Source organism: Cajanus cajan, chromosome 1 (assembly GCF_000230855.2).
Source record: "Cajanus cajan strain Asha chromosome 1, NIPB_CcT2T_4, whole genome shotgun sequence".
NCBI classification, from domain to species: domain Eukaryota; kingdom Viridiplantae; phylum Streptophyta; class Magnoliopsida; order Fabales; family Fabaceae; genus Cajanus; species Cajanus cajan.
In genome coordinates, this window is record NC_138517.1 from 65,343,827 (window position 1) to 65,365,823 (window position 21,997).

Below are 21,997 nucleotides of genomic sequence, written 5' to 3' on the forward strand. Positions count from 1 at the left end.
ATTTTTAGAAAAGTTTAATTGAAATAAAGATCCTAAATACTCTGAAAATTTTTAAAGTGTCATAGAATCTAATTCACCCCCCTCTTGGATTGAGCCATTCTTTTCTAACAGGGAGATCTAACCTATAGGCATTAGCATTGATCCTCTATAGGACTTGAAAAAGACCATCTCCTCTTGGATTGAGTTTAGACTTCCTTTGAGAAGGAAACCTTTCCTTTCTCAAGTGAAGCCAAACCCAATCTCCTTCCTCAAAAATGAGGTCTTTTTTGCCCTTGCTTCTTTCTAAAGTAGTTCTCTCATTTTGTTATTGAATATGAGTTTTAACCTTCTCATGTAATTTCTTCATAAAATTAACCCTAGATACCCCTTCTTTATGAAAATAATGAGAAGAATCAAGTAGAGGTATTAGGTCCAAAGGAGTGAGAGGGTTAAAACCATAAACAACCTCAAAAGGTGAGATTTTGGTAGTCTTATGGACAACCCTATTATAGGAAAATTCAATGTGGGGCAAGTACTCATCCCAAGACTTGTGGTTACCTTTAAGGACTTCCCTTAACATGGTAGATAGGGATCTATTAACTACTTCTATTTGCCCATCAGTTTGGGGATGACAAGTAGTTGAGAAAAGTAGTTTAGTTCCTAGCCTACTCCAAAGATTCTTCCAAAAAAGGCTAAGGAACTTAGTGTCCCTATCTGACACAATGGTTTTGGGTAGACCATGAAGCCTAACCACTTCCTTGAAGAAGAGTCTTGCTATGTTGCATACATCATTTATCTTGTGACAGGGTATAAAATGAGCCATTTTACTAAATCTGTCAACTATCACAAAGATAGAATCCATGCCTCTCTAGGTTTTGGGCAAGCCCAATATAAAATCCATACTAATATCAACCCATGGAGAGTTAGCAACAGGCAAGGGTGTATAGGATCCATGACGTATTACTTTAAACTTTGCTTGCAAGCAAGCTATACATCTAGAGCAAAATCTCTCAACATCCCTTCTCATGTGGGGCCAAAAGAATTTTTCGTTTAGAAAGCTTAGAGTCTTTTCAACTACAAAGAGCCCCATGAGTCCACCCTTATGACTTTCTGTTACAAGGAGTTTTCTAGTAGATCCTTGGGGTATACATATTCTTCCTTCCTTATACAAGTACCCCTCAGAAATATAGAAACCTCCTTGAGGCTTTGCTAAACATTGAGTATAAGAATCAATAAACTCAGTCATATTAGAATACAACTCCTTAATGTGATCAAATCCCAAGATTTGAGATCCAAGGGAGACTAGTAAAGTATGTCTCCTAGAAAGGGCATCAACTACAACATTATTTTTCCTTTTCTTGTATTTGATCACATATGGAAATTGTTCCTAGAACTCTACCCATTTAGCATGCCTTTTGCTTAGTTTTCCTTGACCCCTCAAATATTTTAGTGACTCATGGTCACTATGAATGACAAACTCTTTGGGAATAAGGTAGTGTTCCCAAGTTTGAAGGGCCCTAACCAAAGCATAGAGCTCTTTCTCATAGGTAGGGTAGTTAAGGGAGGCACCTTTAAGTTTTTCACTGAAATAAGCAATTGGGTGCCCACCTTGTAACAAAATTGCCCCTATGCCAACCCTAGAGGCATCACATTCTAACTCAAGTTCTTGAAAAATTTGGAAGAGCTAGAAGTGGTACATGGGTGAGCTTATCCTTTAAAGCTAGGAAGGCTTTCTCTTGTTTGTCTCCCCATAGAAACTCAATATTTTTCTTTACTAATTCATTCAATGGGGAGGCAAGTATGGAGAAATTAGGAACAATGGAAGCTCCTAATATCTCCAACACTCTTAGGAGTAGGCCATTCTTGGATGGCCTTGATTTTCTTGAGGTCTACATGAACCCTTTTTTTACTAATAATAAAACCTAAGAACACAACACTATCTACACAAAAGGTACATTTTTCTAAATTTCTAAAAAGATGATTTTTCCTAAGAATATTAAAGACTTTCCTTATGTGTCCTATGTGATCACTTAGGCACCTACTATATATAAGAATATTAGCAAAATAAACTACAACAAATTTTCCTATACAATCCCTTAGAACATGATTCACGAGACGCATAAAAGTACTAGGAGCATTGGTGAGACCAAAGGGCATCACCAACCATTCATATAATCCAAACTTGGTCTTGAAAGAGGTTTTCCATTCATCACCTTCTTTTATTCTAATTTGATTATAGATCATCAGGAGGAAATAGATCACCAAATTCTTTCAAAAGAATTTTGACCCCCTTAGGTAGAGTCTCATGTCCACTAGATGTTGCAGTGCAAGTTAGAGTCCCTGTGCACAGAAGGATAAAAGAGGGTTGTTTAATCAAGAGGGTTTGTTTTGAAATGTTTTTCTCTTGATTAACAACTTCTAGGGAGGGGACTCCTTTCTCCCTAGAATCCTCTTTGTCCTTATTTTTCATGGACTTTTTTTTCCCTATTTTCTTCTTTTTTTTGAAATATTTTCTCACTTTCTCTTTTGAGTTTCATTTGTGCTTGATCCTTAGCCACCTATTGAGGAGAAAGAGGATGAAGCACAAATTTATTTTCCTTGTGTGTAAAGGATATCTCATTTGTAAGGCCATTATGCATGGTTTTCTTATCAAATTGCCATGACCTTCCTAATAAGATATGACAAGCTTCCATTGGTACCACATCATATAGCACCTCATCCTCATACTTCCCAATGGAAAGATTAACCTTTACTTGTTGGTCAACTACTTAGTCACCATCCTCATTAAGCCAATGAAGTTGATAAGGTTTAGGATGCGGACTAGTAGTTAAGCCCAACTTCTCAACCAGCCTAGTGCTACAACAGTTGCACCATGATCCACTATCAACAATGAGAGAACATGCATTATTTGAAACATTGCATCTAGTATGAAAAATTTTCTCCCTTTGTGATAGAGTACCACTACGTTGGTTGTTGAGGAATCTCCTAATCATTAAGAGCTCCCCTTCATAAGGAAAAGTAACCTCCACATTCTCTTCATGATCACTTTCTTCTTCCTCGCTATCACTAGAGGAAGTAATAGTCTCTTCTTGACTATTATAAGTGTCATGCCCCCTCAAGATCATGACTTTCATTGTGGGGCATTGGGAGGCAATGTGGCCTCTCCCTAAACACTTAAAGCATTTTATATCACTAGTCCTAGTACTAGTGTGTGGAGTAACCTTCCCTTTTCCTTTGTCTTTCTCTCTAGCTAGATCCTTGGAGGGTTCTAAAACTTTTTTCTTTTCAATGGACTTTCCCTCCTTTTTGTAATCTTTCCTTAGAGATGAAGAGTGGGAGCTTTCTCTTTTAAAAGAGGATTTTCTCAATTTTTGTTGTTCTACCTTTACACAAAGTTGAACCAAGTCATTTAGGTCCTTATAGGGTAGTAGCTCCACTTGGTCTCTTATCTCTAAGTTAAGACCACTCAAGAATCTAGCTACAGTAGTAGCTTCCTCTTCCCTTATACAAGCCCTCATCATGTAAAGCTCCATTTGTTGCCTTTAGTGTTCTACAGACAAGTCCCTTTTTTGGAGCCTTTGGAGCTTATTCATAAGCTCTCTTCCATAATAGGTGAGAATATGTCTCCTCCTCATGGCACTCCTAAGGTCATTCCAATATTGGATAGGAGGGTCATTATGGAGGCGCCTTTCTCTTTCTAAGGCTGTCCACCAATACATGGCATGCCCTTGGAAGCTAAGGGTAGCTAGAGGGACTTTCCTCTCTTCATTTACCTTATGACAAGCAAAAAGTTGCTCAACTTTCATCTCCCAATCTAAGTACAACTCCACATCATCCTTTCCAAAGAATTGTGGGAGGTCAACTTTGACTTCCCTAGGTTTAATGGTTCTCCTAGGTGTGGGTTGATAGTGGTCTCCCATATTTAGACTCTCATTGGGAGAAGAATATTGAGAGTGTGAGCTCCTACTCCTTCTCTTTTGCTTTCTCATGTCTTCTTTCAATTTTTCTTCTTCTTGTTTAAGAATTCTCAAATCCTCTTCAAGGATATCAAGTTAAGCCTCTCTTTCAATTTTATCCTTCTCTTTTTGAATGGCTTCTTGCTTCCTCCATAGTTTAAGCGATTTTAGCTCTTTAGTTAAGTAAGAAAGGCTTTTTGGAGAGCTATCATTTCCAATATAGTCAGAGTTTTGAGACATTTTTAAACAAGAAGTATTTTCACACAAAAATAGTTTTTAAGAAAATAATATTTTTTTTGAAGTGCTAGACTTGGTACTTAAAGGTCTAAGAGTACAAATTGAACTATGGAGGGTGGTGAGCTACAAAGAGCCACTTAATAACCAAGCCTCTTCAAGTAAAAATCTCTAAACCCCCTTGTACTTTATCTTGCATAAAAAATTTTCACAAAGTATTCTTCAAAAGAAAAATAACAAGCAAGTGCCTAATGTGTACAATTAATCAAGACTTGAAAACATAAATTGCATGAAAACATAAATTGCTTGAAAACATAAATTTCTGAAAACATAAATTGCTTAAAACATAAATTGCATGAAAACTTAAAGACAAGAAAACATAAATTAGGCGTTTAAGACTAGTAAACCTATGTGAGAGCTTGGAAAATACCAAGGACCACTCTTACAAGTGTACACACCCAATTTCGTCTAGGGGCATACAAACAAGGAAATGAACTTCCATTATCGAAGAAAAGGAGCTCCCAAGCATGGAAACAACAAGACATGACATCAGAAGGCCTAAAGCCCAAAAAAGTTGTTTTTAGTAGCCTAGAACGGGCTGTTCCAAAACTAGAACGGGTCGTTCCTAAACTGGAACGGGTCATTCCTAAGCCAGAACGAGCTGTTCCTAAATTGGAACGGGTCATTTCTAAACTGGAACGGACCGTTCCAAGTTACTAAAAAAGTCTAAAAGTTTAGATGGGTCGTTCTAGCATAGGCAATTACATGTAAAACTCAACTCTGGAATGGGTCATTCTCGTTTAAGAACGGGCCGTTCCAGATGCAAAATTAACACATAACATACAAATCCAGAACAGGCCATTCTAAATTTGGAATGGTCCGTATTGGAAATTTTTTATGTTTATAAATAACAGACTCGGGCACAATTCTCAAGGCCAAAAAATTAATCCAGAGCTCTTTATAGCTCGAAAATTCTCTCTTTCTCTCTCTCTTTTTGTATTTCTTGAGATTTTTGTGAGGCATATTGTAGTGTGAAAGGTTGCCACAAAGCACCTAAAAATCTCCATATTTGAAGATTCAATAGAGCTCGTTCAAGAGGTATTTCAGTCAATCTTCTTTTCTCCCTTTTATTTCTTATCTTTGATAAACATTGTTATAATAAAATCAATCATGTAGACATTTTAGAGTTAATTGCTTAATTTAAATTTGAGCATGCAATTAACCATTCATAATGGGGATTAAATATTTATATTATTAATTTTTACTATGCTAACTTCATCATAGGGTACCGATTAAGGGCGTTGTAGGGGTGTTTAATGCCTTCCCTACACGTAATCGACCCTTGAACCCAATTTTGGTTATCAAGGCCATTATTGGATCTTTAAAAACCTTTTCTTTTCCCAATGTTTTGAGGAAAACATTGGTGGCGACTCCATGAACCTATTTTCAAAACCATTAATTAAGGATTAGTCTGGTGTCTGGGCATTCCTTAATTGATCAGATTTTTAAAAGGATGTCTAAATCATATGTCATGAGATCAGAAATTTTCGGGTTGCGACAGATGGTGACTTCACTAGGAAGTTTAAAGAGGGTCAGGCCCATATAAATGATGAAATTAGCATAATAACAATTATGTTTTAAATATCTCATCCCCTTCACTTGTTTGTTTTACTTGCATGGCTTTAATATCTGTTTGCCTGTTTAAATTTCACATTTGTTTGAATAAAAAATTGTACACAAACCTTTGCACACAACAGTCCCCCTACACCCGGGGGCATGAGGGTATTAAACATAGGGAGTGGTTGATGTACGACCGGCCCAAGTTTGGCCTTGGAGCTTGCGAGCCTTGTCGAAAATCACACTCAAGGTGATTACCGGTTACTCTAGCCCGAAATACTACGACAGACCTTAGAGTTTGCTAGGTGACGGGTACAGAGATACTGGATCCCTATAATGGGGGCACCGTGAGGGCCTTAAGACCAGTGAGATTAGAATTGTCCTATGCAATGCACTTTTCTTACAAGGACCACAGACCAAGGATTTGAACGTGACTGTTCGCGGATGTACATTTGTTTGACCATATGCGTGTTGCATCTATTGTGTTCTCTTTTTGTTCATTTCAAATATAAAGTAATTATAGACAAACAAATAGATATCAATAAAAAAAAACTAACACTCTTCTATATACCCTAGCTCTAAAGCATCATATAGGATAGTTTGTTTCGAAAAAAAAAACAAAACAAATATATAGCAAAAATCATGCATCATAACCTTTAGTAAAAACAATGATAAAATTTAGGCAGAAAATAAACATCATGCATCTCGTAGGATAGTACATTAACATACATTCATTAGAAATGGGAGGCACATATAATAGTATGCAAAGATGTTCTCTAAGCAAATAAATCAATGAGAATGATATTTGTTGAATTTCTCAATTGTCTTTGGATTCTATATTGCACTTCATATAGATAACATGCATTCCTTGTAAATAATAAATAAGAATAAAAAGGGAAACCTAATCTGTGCATGTTAATCGGGTAATGAGATGATTAGTAATTAAGTGCGAACTCGACACATGAAATTAGGAAACACTTAAAAGTCAATAATTGCGCAAGAGGACGGGGGGCACAACACGCCCAAATTGACGATTCAAACACCAAGACTTCCCCATTGGGAAGCGACAAGGTAGTGCGTTCTAGGAAAAAATTAAGGGAAAGAAAAAAAAATCAAAAATCCCGATAGGATACGTCCTATGCAAAAACTAGGGATCTAAAAAGGATAAAAAAAAACAACAACACCTGCTCAAGTTGAAAACTGAAAGGCAGCTCGAGTATTCCCTTTGAGAAGCAAGAATCTATAAAGGTTTTATTCCGAATCCAAAGCACCAAGCAAGTGGAAGGATGATTCTAAAAAGATAAGATTAACCATGACTCTCTAGGGGGCAACCTTCTTCTATCTCTCCGTGTACGAATCACAAACTCGGGGCACGCCCGGGCCTTCGAGCTTTGCTAAAAGGGCACGTGTAAATTGAAGGTACTGTTTTAAATGCCATAACACTCTTTCAATTATCTTCTCCCTTTAAATATTCACTCTAGGCCTCATCCATCAACCCTTAATAAACAAAATGTATTTGCGACAAAGATGTTACTCGATAATAGCATGGAAAGAATAACAAAGGAACAATCAGGAATCCAAACATGACTAGGGTTTAATAAAAATAGGGCATCCCGCACAAACGCTGCAAAAATGAAAGCCTAGCAGAAACCCACTAAGGGGGCTGCGCAAAATTAGGGCAAGATCCGCTAGGGGACCCACAATCAAAAAGGGTAACCTAGGCAAAAGTAAGGATCAAAAGAAAAATGTCTACTAGGGAACACATCCCAAGTGACCTAGGCAAAAGTTAGGACGTTAAAGCAGAAACCTAAGTTGAAAACTGAAAAGCGACTCAGGGGAATCATCCAATCAGAGCACAACCCCAAGTCATCACTCCACTTTCCAAAAAGGCTAAAACACAATGATAGCTTCCTTGTAGCAAATACGTTTTGTTTGATAACCCTAAACACCAAAGCCTACCTTAACCAACCATTCTTCTAAAAAACCCTTTTGAAAAAATCCCATCTAACAACCTTTTTGAAGGAATACAAACATCCCTTCTTTCTTTTCTCTTGACCCTTATGGCATTAAAACAACACCAAAAAGATACACAGAAAATGCACAGTGAATACACATAGAGGGAAGACAGAGATGTCCCTAAACGGAGTCTGGAGACGTTTGACCAGATAATTAAGGAGCCACTAAGACCTTGGGTTCAAAGGAATATATCTGGGCAATAATAAAAAATGGCACGGACAGAAAGGAATCGTCAACATTAACCTTAACGTGTACAGGTTAATTTCTCGACATTAAATTTTTTTTTTGAATTGCATGTTTAGGAACAAACACTTGAGCATAAACTGCATCCCATGCATATGAGGTAGGGACATATGGAAGGGTGTTACACAAAAAAGGGAATAAATAATAAAATCATTCCTGTCTTGCATTTTCATTGCATCCATGCATCCATGCATTCTACTTGCTATGGGTCAGAAGGAGTCATCAAGACAAAGCACTCGTAAAAGCTAAATAGCCAAGCATGAGTTGAAGCGGTGTCAAATGACAACCCCAAGTGATTTTGTGTGCCCACTAAGCAAAGACATACCAATAGTGGAATAGAATGGAATCGACCAAATAAGCAAGCCTTTAAGTAGAAAGAGGCCATCGCGCCTTACTTCTCAACCAAATGAACGATGATCCAAGAGAATGCCAAGACCAGAAATGGCTCCCTAACCAAAGCCAGGGCTTCCAAAATAATACTCATCAATAAAGATTCAGCAAATAACATCATGGGAATAAATCCCTCCACTAATGATAACAATAAAGAGCAAAAGCAACAACATGAGAAAAAGGCAAGCTTCGTAAATGTTGAAAAAGATGTAGCATTTAGAAAAATAGAAAAAGGAAAGCTTCAAACATGATAGAGCCAAAGCTAAACAAAAATGAAATTCATAAAAAAAAAAAAAAACTACCACAAGCAGACGCCTGGAGAGGCATCACAATACTCACATGGCAGGGGCAGCACCAAAATCCCTGTCACCCATCTACTCCTTTCCCACCAGCATAAGGGCACCACCTACCAGCAATCCTCATCTTTATCAAATGTCCTCGCCAAAGAAAAGAGGCAATCAAATCACAATATCAGCAGCCATCCTAGAGAGGCTAGCATAACAATACTCACCATCAATAGCTAGCCTAGAGAGGCCGACATAACAATACTCACCATCAATAGCTAGCCTAGAGAGGCCGACATAACAATACTCACCATTAGCAGCCAGCCTGGAGAGGCTGGTATAATAATACTCACCATTAAGAGCCAGCCTGGAGAGGCCAGGCATAATAATACTCACCCTCAGTAGCCAACCTGGATAGGTCAGGCATAATAATACTCAACATTCAACAGGCAGCCTGGAGAAGCCAGCCATAATAATACTCAACATTCAGTAGGCAGCTTGGAGAGGCCAGCCATAATAATACTCAGCATCAGCAGCCATCCTGAAGAGGCCAGCATAAAAATACTTACCATCAGCAGCCAACCTGGAGAGGCCGACATAACAATACTCACCATCAGTAGCCAGCTTGGAGAGGCTAGTCATCACAATACTCACCATTAGCAGCCAACCTAGAGAGGCCGACATAATAATACTCATCATCAGCAGCCAGCCTGGAGAGGCCAGGCATAATAATACTGACCATCAATAGCCAGCCTAGAGAGGCTAGGCCTAATAATACTTAATATTCAGCAAGTAGCCTGGAGAGGCCAGCCATAAAAATACTCAACATCAACAGGCAGCCTGGAGAGGTCAGCACAATAATACTCAGCATCAGTAGACAGCCTAGAGAGGTCGGCACAACAATAGTCACCATCAACAACCAGCCTAGAGAGGACGGCACAATAATACTCAAAACATTAGCAACTGGCCTGGAGAGGTCGACATGATAATACTCCCTCTTCAACAAGCTATGAATAAAAGAACACACTATCACAAGATAAACAATAGAGCATCTACTTGAAAACTGAAGATCAGGTGTATAGTTTGTCAGCCTTGTTACCTAATAGAGTACGCAACCAACACTCAACTACTCTAAAGGGCAAGGATACGAGCAAATACACCTATCCAAGGGAAACAAACATAGAAGCCCCAACACCAAAGAGACGAAGAGAAGACCTGGACGAAATGTCTACGTCTTTACTTGCCTTTGGAAAAACAACACATAGCTATTCCAAAGGACAAGTAAAGAGCGGCAGCTGTAGACACCCAATTTCGTCCAAGGGCATACAAACAAGGAAATGGACTTCCATTATCAAAGAAAAGGAGCTCCCAAGCATGGAAACAACAGGACATGACATCAGAAGGCCTAAAGCCCAAAAAAGCTATTTTTAGTAGCCTAGAACGGGCTGTTCCAAAAATAGAACGGGTCGTTCCTAAACTGAACTAGTCGTTCCTAAGCCGGAACGGGCTGTTCCTAAATTGGAACAGGCCGTTCCAAGTTACTAAAAAAGTCTAAAACCCTAGTTCAAAACAGGCCATTCTAGCATAGGCAGTTACGTGTAAAACTCAACTTTGGAACGGGCTGTTATGGTTTAAGAACGAGTCGTTCTAGATGCGAAATTAACACATAACGTACAGATCCAGAACGGGCCGTTCTGAATCTAGAACGGGCCATTCTAGAAATTTCTGATGTCTATAAATAGTAGACTCGGGCACAATTCTCAAGGCCAGAAAATTAATCCAAAGCTCCTTATAGCTAAAAAATTCTTTCTTTCTCTCTCTCTTTTTGTATTTCTTAAGATTTTTTTGAGGCATATTGTAGTGTGAAATGTTTCCACAAAGCACCTAAAAATCTCCATATTTGAAGATTCAATAGAGCTCGTTCAAGAGGTATTTCAGTCAATCTTCTTTTCTCCCTTTTATTTCTTATCTTTGATAAACATTGTTATAATAAAAGCAATCATGTAGACATTTTAGAGTCAATCGCTTATTTAAATTTGAGCATGTAATTAACCATTCATAAAAGGGATTAAATATTTATATTATTAATTTTTACTATGCTAACTTCATCATAGGATATCGATTAAGGGCGTTTTAGAGGTGCTTAATACCTTCCCTACACGTAATTGACCCCCGAATCTAATTCTGGTTATCAAGGCCATTATTGGATCTTTAAAAACCTTTTCTTTTCCCAATGTTTTGAGTAAAATATTGGTGGCGACTCCATGAACCTATTTTTCAAAACCATTAATTAAGGATTAGTCTGGTGTCCAGGAATTCCTGAATTGATGATAATTTTAAAAGGATGTTTAAACTATAGGTCTTGAGATCAGAAATTTTTTAGTTGCGACAACAAGTACTAGACGTGATTACCCTAATAGGAAAACACTAAGAAGAGATGGAAATGCACCAAAGGCACTCCAAGACACTCCTAAAGGCCTTGTACAAAAATGAAATTGAAACTTACAAGAAATGAAATGTAAATTTACACCAAATGAAATGTAAATTCACACCAAATGAAATGTAAATTCACACTCAAATGAAATGTAAATTCACACTAAATGAAATGCAGTGGCTGCACCAAATTTTAGAAAACAAAATTCAGCCACTAAATTAGTGATAAATTTAGAGATGAATTTAACTAGGAAAAATTTGGAGGCAAAAAATATTTGTCTCTAAACTAGTCTTTAGTTTTCACAAAATTTGATTGCTCCTTCAAGTTCCTTTCAGCTGCAACAACTCTCCAAGTGTTTCACTCCTCTTTTAGGAATAACCTTCATGTTGGTTATTCCTAGGTGTTTAAAGTCCCAAAGCCTTCCTCCAATGGAGAGACTAGCTTCCTAGGCCACCACAAAACCTTCCAATTTTGGCTTCCTTTGTAGCTTGGCCTTCCACACCTTCAAGAAGCACTCAACACACCTTAAGTTGTTGGAATATATGGTAAAAACTGAAGAGGAACAATTAGGAGAAGCTACACCAAATGGTGGAAATTAATGAGACAAAACTATGAAGAATTCCAAACAAAGACAAGCAAAAATTAAGGCACCAAAGAAAGGCTAGCACACAAAGGAAGACCTATCAATGGTACTAGAGTAGATTACAAAAACAAAATCTAAGATTACAAAACAAAAAAATACTCAAAAGCAAGAAATGTGTGGCTGGACAGAAAATTAGAAGGCAAGCATACACAAAAACCGAGAGCTAGTTTTACTAGTTTTCCACTCCTTTTGGCTTTTTCTTTTGCTTTTTTTTTGTTCTTCTTTTTGCAAAATATTTTTAACTTCATTTTCTTTTATCAAATAGGAGTATTAATGCCTTTTATACATGTATAAGTCTCGGCTTTGATGAATTAAAACTGCTGCCAAAATTTTCACAAAACAAGATGTAAACAAGTGAAATTGTTTTTCTAGTGCTCACACTTTTGTACAAATTTTTAGGTCACTTTTTCAAGCACTCTTTTCTTTTGTTTTTATAATGTATTAATCAAACTCATACCTCTGCTTTGCCTCTATTTTGATGACTTAAAAAGTGATACAAGTTTCAGCCACAACACAGAAATTCAAGGAAACCTAATAGGAAAATGTAGTAATTTTCTTGACAAACTTTTAACAAGACATAAAGGAAACCTAACTCTAGGAAATTTGCTAGAACTAATAACAAATTAAGAACTCAAATATGTAAAGCAAAAGAACATTTAGGTCAGCACAAGATTATCAAAATAAAATCGCACCAAAAATAGACACAAAACAACACAAAACAAAATGTTTAACAAGCTAGTCTAGGAATTTATGACATACAAAGGACTACACATGACTCTAGACAAAACATATGATTCAAAAACAACAAACACATGCTATTCATTATTATAATCCAATCAAGAATTCAGATTTAGGAGTAGGCAATGTTAGAAAAGAATGGCACAATCCAAGAGGGGGGGTGAATTGAATTCTATGACACTTTAAAAATTTTCAGAGTATTTAGGATCTTTATTTCAATTAAACTTTTCTAAAAATGAATTTTCAATGAAGTTTCTTAAAGACTTTTTATAGAAGAATGAAACCTATATGTTTTCTTGATTACACAATAATGAGGTTCAAAGTTAACACCAATATGTAATGCTTTAATACAGTTTAAACCAACATTATTCATGCACACATGTTAATCAAGAACAATCTTCTTTAATGCACAATCAATACATTACACAAAGTAAAAGATAAGGGTAAGAGAAGATTACAAGTCTTTTATCCTGGTTCAGCCACTCCACATGTGACCTACATCTAGTCCTCAATCACAACCTGATCAAGATTTGTTCCACTATCTTAATGAAGAAGGTTTACAAGCATACCACACATGCATATACTCCTACATTCAAGATAACCACTTTCTTGACCCCAAGAAATCACCCCTTGTAGAAACCCACTACAAGAATTCTTTACCACTTGAGAAACCCTCTCAAGATTTACAAGTATTCACAAAGAATTAAGGAACGAATTCACCTGGAATTCAGAAGCAAATCTTAATCTTTTCCCTTTCAAGAATGTGATGATGATGATGATCCTTTCAAAGTTTTTCACAAACATTTTTCTTCTTGGATTCACAAAGAAAACTCTCCAAGATTGTCACAAAGACTTCACAAAAACGCTTTTCTAATTTTGATTCTCAATTCTAACTCTGTTCTGAAGTTTCAAAATGTTCAAACTATTTATACAAGTTTCAGAACCAGATAATCGATTATTTTAAAGAATAATCGATTATTTTGTTCTTCAGGTTTTCTGGAAACAAACCAAGAACAATATAATCGATTATTTTGCTGGATAATCGATTATTCCAGAGAGTCATTTCTGGGATAATCGATTATTTCACAAATAATCGATTATTGCAGCAAGGCATCCCTTTTTGCCTATTGCTGGAGTAATCGATTATATTTAATGATAATCGATTATTTTGAGTTAGTTTTCAAAACTTCGTTTTAAGTCTGAAAATAACTTCTTAATCCTTTTAACTCATCATCATACACTCCCTAATCAGTTCAGATATAGATTTAGCTTATGTACACAGCACACAATCAAAACATTTTATAAACTATTTCCTATTACATAGCACTTTCTTTTGACTTTGTTTTTGCCTTCTAAGTTGTTGTTGTCCTTGGCACACATTTGTTATCGTCAAAACTCTTCAAGCCTCAGAGGTGATCTCATCAAGCTCAGGCTTCAACAATCTCAACAGGCAAGACTCAAGCAAAAATAAAAAAGCACAAGCACAAGAAACCTAAAGCACAAAACCAGATTGATTCAAGAGTAATGGAACAAGAAAAATGTGAATCAATCAATTCTCATGTGACATATAGGATCCATCAAGATATGCATTAGACCTAGATCCATTCAGAAAACAAGTATTTGACATGTAAAAGATGGAAGAGACAACACGGATTCAAAACAAAGTTTAGGAACACATAACCTCAAGAGCACCAAGGCTCTAGATACAAAAAATGATGGATATTCATGGAGAAGGATTGTTGTTCTTCAAGTTTCCACCATTTATTCCCTTTCTTTTCTTGAGGTATTGACTCGCCAATGATGAAGATCTCCTTTGAAGAAACTTCAATGGAGAAGGAAGCACTCAAGTGTGCTCAGTTGCTTCTAAAGGAAGTAGAAGCAAGAGGTACCAAGGCACAAAGGTTGGAAACCTTTGTGGAGGGACCTAGAGGAGAAAGTCTTCACGATTTTGAGAGGCTTTGGAAGAGAGAATTTGAGAGAAATTCTGAGTTTATTCATACAAAGTGAGGGAAAAGGTTAGAATTACAAATATATAGAAGGAGGATGGTTCAAGTGAACCATGGTTTAGTTGCTTGACTGTCCAACTAGTTAAGAGGCTTGTGGAGCAAGATTCTCACTTAGCTTGCTTGGGAATCAAGCTAAATGAGAAGCTTGTAGCACAAGCTTCTCAAGCTTTGAAGGAAGAAGAGAAATTCGGCCAAGGTATGAACCAAGGCAAGCTAGGTGGCCATTTAGGCTTGTTTGCTCCAAATCCAGTTTTGAGAAAAGTTTGATTTGGTTTAGTTAGGTTCATCCAAAGATGATGAGACCTAGCTAAATCAAATCCTTGAAAAATTAGGAGCAAAATAAGTCTAATATGTAAAATTTTGCCTAGGCCTAATTAATAGTCACACCCTCAAGCATTACTAATTGCCACCCCACTTCTACTATTGAAAAATAGAAAAAGAGTGTTCTTCAAAATTAGGTTAAATGGAGTCAAAGTCTCCAAGTAACCTACCCTAGAAACAATATACAATGATCAATAAAATGAAATAAAGTGCCTCACAAATACAAAGGCAAAAATAAGCCTATAAAATGGAACTATGTACAAGTTTATATATAATAGAGCCATGCCTTTTCTTCATGATAGGTTGGTCCAAATGAATAATACCTTGGGCTTGGACAGCCCATTGGTCTTCAAGTTGTCCAATCCTTCTTGAATCACCCAGGCCATAACTCTAGTGATTGGGCGTTTGGTCCATAGTCCATCAAATTCCCAGCAAGGTTTTGAATGAGATAAATATAATACATGTTGTTATTTCTAACAAGTGTGTTAGTGTTTAAGAAAAACATAAGTACAGGCAAGATGAAGAATAGAGCATGGGCCACTTCCTACACTAGAACGAAAATAAAGGGTAAAAGCTTCAAGCATCAGATGGAAAGGTCAAATGAAGGCAAGCCTAGCACAAAAAGGAAAATGATCAAGCTTCAGAAGATACAGATCATAGACAAAAATTCTTCAAGTACAAGACGAAGATTAGTCAAAGCAAAACACATAACGAGGATCAAACAAAGCAAGTCAAATGATAGATAGAGTAAGACATGAGCGCCAGACGATGATAAATCAAATGTCAGACGAAGGTGTGTCAAGGACAACCTAGAGTGCAACATAAGAACTCAGATGAAGGTTGGTCAAAGATTATAAGAACATAGACTAAAAAGTATTCCAGACAAAAACAAAGTCTATCCATCTACATTGTTGACCAGACCATAGAAAGTCAAAGCATTAATGACAAATGCTCAAACGAAGATCAAGACTTGAGATGCACATGGACTAACAGACGTAGACGGAGACTGCCATGAAATCATTTGAAGAATCAAGTCACAAGGGATAACTCAAGCATCGTCTACTATCAAAAAAAATCTCTCAACATGATCGCGTGATTAAAGGAAGAGAAGAAGAAGAAGAAAAGCAAGCCAAAAGTAAAAGCATGCATGTGTCAAAAAAAGGACATTACTTTTTCAGATAAAGACAACGCCTCTACAGCTACGTGACCAGAAAAGGAAAAAAAGTTCATAGGTCTCAGTTAAAGTCAGACACTACTTCTAACAAAATGAAGAAGACTTCATGTAATGTATATAAACAGGAAGCAACATTTAATGCAAGATCTTGCGCATTAAATGAAAGATCGAACTAGTCATGAATGACTACATTCTGCTTTAACGAACATTTGCAACAGGAAAATTTTACAAGACTATATATATGTCATGACTTCAAACCTGGAAAGGTTGGCAAAGAGTGATATCAAGCCCATGAAGCAACGAAACTAGAGACAGAGCTTATATAGTCAAATGTACCATAGTGTATTTATCTCTGTAGACTAAGGAGTTCTAAGTGTAACTTAGGAACATGCACCTTAGTGAGTATAGCAAATATTTATATCCTCTTTGTGAGAGTAAACCAAACACCCAAACTAAATCATCTATCTATCATTTGTAAAGCCTGAAGAGGCTAGGGAAAGAATACTTGTAAAAGCATGGAGAGGCTTTTCAAAGAATCCTCACTACAAGCCTAAAGAGGCTGAAAAAAGAATATTAGCACTAATAAGTGAAGTTAGTGGGCCAGGAGTGGTCGATAATCCTCACTAAGAGCCTGAAGAGGCTGAACAAAGAATACTAGAGCTAATCAGTGAAGTTAGCCAACCAGGAGTGGTTGAGAATACATGAGACCAGGAGTGGTTGAGAATACTCACTAAGAGCTTGAAGAGGCTGAACAAAGAATACAAGAGCTAATCAGTGAAGTTAGCCAACCAGGAGTGGTTGAGAATACTCAGGACCAGGAGTGGTTGAGAATACACACTACGAGCCTGAAGAGGCTAATAAAAGAATACGAGCGCTAGCGAGTGAAGTTGGCATCCAGAAGTGGTCGACAATACTCGGTAAACTAGAAGTAGTGATAATACTTGTACTTCATTGAAAATATAGTGGAACCCTTCATTTGAAGGAGACTAGACGTAGCTCAGTCTAAGCTAACCAGTATGAAAATCCTTGCACTGTTTATTTATGTTTCAGACGTAATTTCACTTAACTGTTAAATCATATTGAAAATTTCATCCATTACTTATTCTTCACTGTAACTATCTTCAGACAAAAAATACATTTGTTTAATTCATCATCTTAAGAAATAGTTTCCTTTTAAGAAACATTTTCCTTGTGAAAATGATAAACTTTCAAATGCAAAATCCTTTGTTGAGCAAATTCTACACAGTTCTTAAGTATTCAAAATAATATTTTTATTGGATGAAAAAGAGTCTCTCTACGAAAACGATTTCAAAATTTCCTCGTTCAGACACACACATATTCAACCCCCATTCTATGTGTTTTTCGTCTAACTTCAATACAATCAAATTAGGAAGTGTGAAACGAAAATTAACGAAACTGTACAAGAAAAAACAAAATAGAAGCAAAACTAGTTACTAGTAACACATAAACTTATCTAGTAGACTTACACTTTGTATACCTCTTTTCCACTACTTGTAAACCTTTTTAATTCATTGTTAGGCCTCTATTTAGTTCTCATATTCAGTGTAAAAAAAAAAAAAAAAGAAAGAGCCAAGAAGGCAACAAAAGTAAAAAACAAAAAACAAAAGCAAAAGCTAGAAAAACAAAAGTATAAAACAAAGAAAGTTTAAAGCACTTGGTGTTGTGAATTTTTGTGTTTTTTTTCCTTTTATGTACTTTTTGTTTGATGGCTGTAAACACATTAAAATCATTCAAATTTTTAGCAAAAATTAATTTTTGTTTCAATTTGTAATCAACTCTAGTGTCATTTCTAAGACTATTCCTTTGAAAGTTAGTGTTGAAATTGTCCTTTATTTTCTTGCTTTGTGTCTTTTAATATTCTTTGACTTTGTACATTTATTCCTATTTGAGTTTAGCCTCTTCTAATTGTTCTTTTTAGTCTTAATTTTATTGGCTTCCACTCTCTCTTGTTGATTGTTAACTCTTGGTGGTGATAGGTTCATTTTCTAGTTCTCACACTTGGAAAGAAGTTGATAATTGAGACATATTGGAACTGCATTAAAGGGGGCTGCAACTTTTTGGAGACTAAGGCACCTAAAAGCGTGAGTGAAACATGTTAGTGAGGCTAACTTGTGTGTTCATTTTGTAGGAAAAATTTCAAAATAGGAAATAGCAACAAAATTAGAGACGGGATTGTTCCATTGCGAGCCAATCCGTCACAAAATCCGTTATATTTCATTTAGTTTCATTGTGGGTTAACTTCTTTGACATTTCTTATTTTCTTAAGCTTGTACTTGACCTTTATGAGTGTTTTGGGAAGCCTTTAGTGTTTTCCCACCTCTCCTAGGTATTATTAGCGAAACTTAGTACTCGTTAGTACTTGTGGAAGTACTTAGGCTTCCACTAGGGACACGCCTAGTTTATGAGAGTATATATATTTTTGAATTTTTGAATTTTAGTTTATATTATTTTGAATTTATGAGTTTTAGTATATTTTTGAATTTTGGGATTACTCTAACTTATTTTGCAATTTCTGATTTTATTTGCAATTTACACTATTATGCCTGGCATTATTTTACATTTATATTGGTATTTTGCACAATTTGTGTGATTGACACAATAACATGCTCTCACAATTGCTTGAATATGCACTAGAACATGCATGTTTTCAGGTGGAGTTTCCCTACCTAATTTGTTGCATTCATTTGAAGTATCGTCTATATGACTTATCTATATTGAATGTAATATTTAGAAACATCCGTAAATGCAAGTATATATGTATGTGAATAACCATGCATAGTCTCGTAAGTCTATATATCATGCTAAGTTCAATTGATTATAGATTTCAAAGACTTACTCCCTACAACAAACTGCTTATGTTTAAAAAGCTATGTCTTTGGTAGTAAGGTTTACTTTGTCTGAAAAGCAAAGAGCTTGTACTTAAACACAAAATATTTATAAGCTAAAAAAAATTATTTTTCTAAAAAATCATGCGAAAAACTGTCTTAGTCTAACCAAGATCGAAAGTTTTCTTACAAAACGGTAAAATAAGCTTTATTTAATATGTCACCATCAAAAAGGGAGAGACTGTTAAGTCAAAAGATAATCTTATATCTCTCATTTTTATAAGTTTTAATAATAACAAATAGTATAGTTTTTAGTAAGAAAATGCGTTGTGTAAGTCATTGTTTTAGACTATGAAAGATGAAATAGAATTTGTAAGACGAAACTAATTAGATGAAAGATATAAACTGTTCGTAACGATCATTATTTATTGTGACTGACCATTTTAAATGTTCAAATGAGTTGTCTTGGAACTCACATTTTATTAAAAGTGTATAAAAGCATGAAGAGTAGTAGAACAAAGGAAAAAGATCTTGAATTTCACAAAAAAGGCGTTGAAAAAGGACTATATTCTTGCCTACACGCTGACTTTGTTTCCTGTTATTCCCACTTTGCTACTTTGCTTTAATAAGTAGCTTAATCTATTAAAGATAAGGAGTACGTTTAGGTGAAAGACATTAATTGAATCATTTAATGCACCAACGAATACTTCCTCCCTCTAAAGATCATATGAAGGATTAAGGCAAAGAAACTCTATGAATTAGACTCAAGAAGCTATAATGGTCATCTCTTTCAAAGTTACTATATGAGAAGCTCTAAAACTTAGAAGAAACACAATAGAGCATAGAATGTAAATACAGAAAGATTCTAAGATACAATACACATCACTTAGAATATCTTCTTCAAGAGTTTTCTTGTACTAAAATGATTTGTTGTAATCACGTCTAAAAGAGACAAGAATTGCAATATTGTGATACCTTCATAACTATTGTTATACGATAGAGCTTAGAGAGTCTTGACTCTAAAAGAATACTTGGGTTTGAGCCTGGAGAGGCTTATTTATAGAAGAATACTTTGTTTTGAGCCTAGAGAGGCTTATTTATAAAAGAATACTTGGGGTTGAGCTTGAAGGGGCTTGTTTGTAAAAGAATACTTAGGTTGTGGCTTGAAGAGACTAGTTAAAGAACACTTGTTTAAGCTAGAAGTGGCTTAGTAAAAGAATACTTGTAATTGTGTTGAAAATTAGTGGAACTCAATTTGGATGGATTGAAAATTGGACATAACCTCGGTGGTTCAGGTGAACTAGTATAAAAGCACTATGTTCATTGATTACTCTTACTAACCCTTTGTTTGTTGCAGATACTACTTCACTTACTTGAAAACGTGAGTTTTTGATATACACTATCCAACCCTCCTTTTAGTGTCTATCTTTTCTCCACAGTTTTATTTTGTGTTGATTTTTATCTTACGACTTTAGTTCAATTTTTTTTTTCAATTTATTTGGCCTTTCTACCAACATACTTTTTGGCTATATTTTAGTCAAGTGTTTTGACCCATTTTGTGGCAAGACTCTAAGTCAAATGGCTTCTCAAAATAAGTCCTTTGATTTTTCTTATTAGATCATCTTTATAGGATTTTGTAGCATTTTCTAGAAATTTTTATAAATATTTACATTGTCTAGCAATCTAATTAAATTTATGAAAAACTAAATTCACAATTAAATTCCTCACCTACAAAAACATAGGAATAAACCCCTTACAAAGAATATTTTGATTGGTTGAAACTTGAATTTTTACTTTTTCTTAGACAAATTTATTTATTATTCTAAACATACTACAATTAAGATAAAATCCTATATTGCACATTGAACATTTTTCTATAATTTTCTAACTTAATATTTTAGAAAAATAATTTTTTTATTAAATCCTTAGAAAATTTCTATAAATTCTAATTTTGACTTTTTCTCTCCTAGCTTAAACTTTCTTAAATCTAATATCTCACATTTTACCTATTCACAACACTGTCCATAGAACAGTTAATTTTGACAATAAAATTTATGTCACTAAATTCATAAAATTTTACTAGTTTACATTACATAAATTTCATTCACAATAAACTACATAATACTTATTAAAATAAAACATATAATAATTTGCAATAAATTATATAGATAAGTAATATAAAAATTAGGGTTTTACAAGATGATTTTCTCTAAGACCAAAAGTCTCAGATTTCATGTATTTAAGTGCAACTCTATTTGAATCTCTTATCAAGGATCCTTTCCTTATGGTGAGAAACCTTCTTAGCTTATCTTCTCTTTAGAAGTGGAGCCACCATTACTCATCCTTTCAACCATTTTTGAGCTCATTCTTCTTCAAAGATTCTCATGGATGAAGATAAATAGAGTAGGAAGAAGCTAAAAGAAGAAATCAATCATTCTTGAAGCTAGTTCCATCACCTATGCATCCATCGACCACTTTAGGAATGAATGAAGAATCAAAGAAGGTAGATTAAACCGTGTACTGAGGAATGATAGGATACCCTCTCTACCTTACTTCATCCAATCCTGATATAATGTACATCACATGCTTATGAGCCAAATTTATCTGATCCAAGGGAGACACGTTTAACTGTTATGAATTTATTTTCAAATATCTTAGAGGTACTACTAATATTGCTATTTACTTTGAGAGAATTAAGGATCACAACTTGGTAAGTTAATATTCTCAAGAATCTTATATAAGTAACCAAACGTATTTTAATTAGTCTCATATGAATAGTAGTGTAACTAAATATGAAAATCTTTAATTATCGAGAATCCTATATGAATATTCTAAGGAACCTTAATGAGTAACCAAACATATTTTAACTAGTCCAAAAATCTTTAATTATCGAGAATCCTATATAAATATTCTAAGGAGCCTTAATGAGTAATTAAACATATTTTAATTAATCTAAAAATCATAATTCCTAAGTATAACATCCCTAAAAATAAGTTTATTTATTAAAATTTTTATTATAATGATACATAAAGTGTACTATGTAGACTTGATAAAGTCGTGAGACTTAAAGAGGTTATATATATAAAAAGAATAGGGCATTACAAGAGTTGAACTCG